Source organism: Rutidosis leptorrhynchoides, chromosome 7 (genome assembly GCF_046630445.1).
Source record: "Rutidosis leptorrhynchoides isolate AG116_Rl617_1_P2 chromosome 7, CSIRO_AGI_Rlap_v1, whole genome shotgun sequence".
Lineage (NCBI taxonomy): Eukaryota > Viridiplantae > Streptophyta > Magnoliopsida > Asterales > Asteraceae > Rutidosis > Rutidosis leptorrhynchoides.
In genome coordinates this window covers 44,982,599-44,985,496 of record NC_092339.1, presented here as the reverse complement: position 1 = coordinate 44,985,496, position 2,898 = coordinate 44,982,599, and positions in this window count along the sequence as shown.

Sequence of the window (2,898 nt, the reverse complement as noted above, 5' to 3'; positions counted from 1 at the left end):
ACTCTTGGGTTTGATTTAACAACTCTTGCATTTCCGTTGGTGCTAAACGATAAGGAGTTTTAGCAATGCGGGTAGCCTCCGAAACCAACTCAATGCGGAATTCAACTTGTCTTTCTGCCGGAACACCCTGTAACTCATCCGGAAAAATGTCTTCAAATTCACTTACCACCGGAATTTCACGAATGGATGGTGGCTCATCTCGAGTATCAACAACATGGACAAGAAAAGCCATGCCACCACTAACAAGGAAACGACGTGCCCGTGCAAAAGTGCATATCGGCACAAGTCTTCTTTTTTTATCACCGTGAATAATTAACTCTCCCCCACTTGGGGTCTTTATCCGAATAAACTTATCATGGCATGCAATATCGGCTCTATAACGATCGAGCCAATCCATACCAATGACAATATCAAAATCACCCAAAGTCATCGGAATGAGATCGATTTTAAAACTTTCGGCACCAAACACAACATTACAATTTTTACACACATCAACCACTAGCGCCGTCTTGCCATCCGCTATTTCAACTTCTACCGGATGATTTAACTTAACTAGCGGTTTATTTAACTTAGGCACAAATCTTGGAGACACAAACGACAAATTAGCACCACTATCAAAAAGTATCCGTGCCGAATTAGAGTTAACCATGAAAGTACCTGAAACAACTTCGTTGGATTGCTTGGCCTCCTCATTCGTCATCAAATAGTTGCGACCCCTAGCCGTGCCCGTCGCTTTCTCCAACCGTTTAACATGACTGGTGTTCAAACCGGGACACTCCGGCCTCTTGTACCCTTCTTTACCACAATTATAACAAGTAACTTTGTTCAGCGCATTGGTACAATCACGAGCCATGTGTCCTCTTTGTTTACAATTGAAACATGTGGGCCCGTAACTCGGAGTATCACCCTTCTTCACGCTATTTACACCTTCAGAACCCTTCTTTGACTTCTTGTTTGAAAAGTTCGAATGACTTGATCCTTCAAACTTTCTTTTAGAAAAAGTGAAATCGCTTTTTCTTGGAACCTCCGGCTCAAAACCCCGAGCCAATTCAAATAACTCTTCAAAAGACTTAGCCGCTCCTCGACTAATCTTACCCTTAAACTCATCATTCATGATACGGTAGAAATCCTTCATCAACTTGTGATCGTCGCCAACATATTCCGGACAAAAATGAGTCTTTGCCAAGAAGGTAGACTTGAGAGTAACCAAGTCCATTGAACCTTGTCGCAAATTGTGCAACTCGTCCCGGATTCTATCAAGGTCGGAAGAAGTTCGGTATTCTTTGAAGAATTCTTTCTTAAACTCCTCCCACGTCAAGCTCATGCATTGCTCTTCACCGTATAATTGGATTTTATCATCCCACCACAACTTCGCCTCTTCTCGTAACATGCTAGAACCATACATCGCCTTCTTCTTGGGAGGACATTTCGCGGTACGAAAAGCTCCCTCGATATCGGAAATCCAACATGTGCTTTTCAACGGATCTCGTACCCCATTAAACATCGGGGGTAGAGCATCCTTGAAATTTTTGTAATGGAAGTCCCGCCTTCCATTCCCACCGTTACCATCACCCCCTTCGCCACGAGGATGAATGTTTCTAGCTTCTAATGCCTCCTCGATTGCGGCATTCATTCGCTCATTTTTCATTTCGGTTACTTGCCCATCAACTGATTCTTGGAAAACCTTTCGGACATCATCGAGAAATTCCGTTTTTAGCCTTTTAAAGATGGCCTCAACCTTGACCGTGAGTTCAATGTCCTCGCTCGTGCCCCCTTCATTGGTATCATGTCCATTTCTCATCTTCATTCTATAAAACGAAGTAAATTAAGCAACGAAACGAAAGGACTTAACACATATGTATTAACACATATGTATATACATATACACCACACTACCCCATCTTGCTCAACAATCGTCGTACATCTCTTGTTTGACACGATTTGAACCCGTAACAATGGTAGCTAATCATTGTTACACGAGCACGTCGCATTAACTTGTTAGTACAACGTCTATCTCGCTTGATGATTGCTAACACATAACACAAAACAATTAGTGAGATGACCCGTACAAAACCATCGTGTACGAATCATCAACAACAGGATCATTACAAGGTTAAGTGCTATATGCTGCTACAAAAGAAGTTGCATTCACAATAAAAAGGGGATGTCATAATCGACATCATAAGTTTTACACCAACGGTATGCTCCTACGAATAGCAAGCATGAATAAATGCATGTGACCCTTAGGTCGTTACAAAACATAGTTCAAAAGTATTAAAGTTTGAATGCAAAATAAAGTGTTTCATGCAGTTAACATCTCTAGAGCAGGGGGTGTCTACAGCAAGTCTAGTAACACAGCGGAAGCGAACCTTAGGCACCTGAGAAAAACATGCTTAAAATGTCAACACAACAGTTGGTGAGCTATAGTTTAAGTATAACGGTAATATAAGGTAGGCCACGAGATTTCAGTGCTACAAAGAGCGTTTCAAAACGATATGATAAAGTATATGCTTAACCGTGGGCACTTGGTAACTAACTTAACGTTTATACCCCCTGAAAGTACACTTGGCAAGTGCGTATGATTACGAAGTATTAATCACTCGTTAAATGCTAGCGCGACTAGCCCGAGTGGGGGTGTCAAACCCTATGGATCCATATCTAAGATTCGCGTTCACCGGTTCAAAAACCAATGACTAAACGTTACCGAGCTAAAGGGAATGTTTATGCCGTTGTATAACCCACACATATATAAGTTTTTAAGTACTCGTGTCTAGTATGTAAAATATAAAATGTGCATGTATTCTCAGTCCCAAATAGTTAAAGTAAAAAGGGATGCTATAACTCACAATGAAAATGTAGTCGTAAAGTCGGTTCGGAAAAAGTGTGCAAGTAATCGGT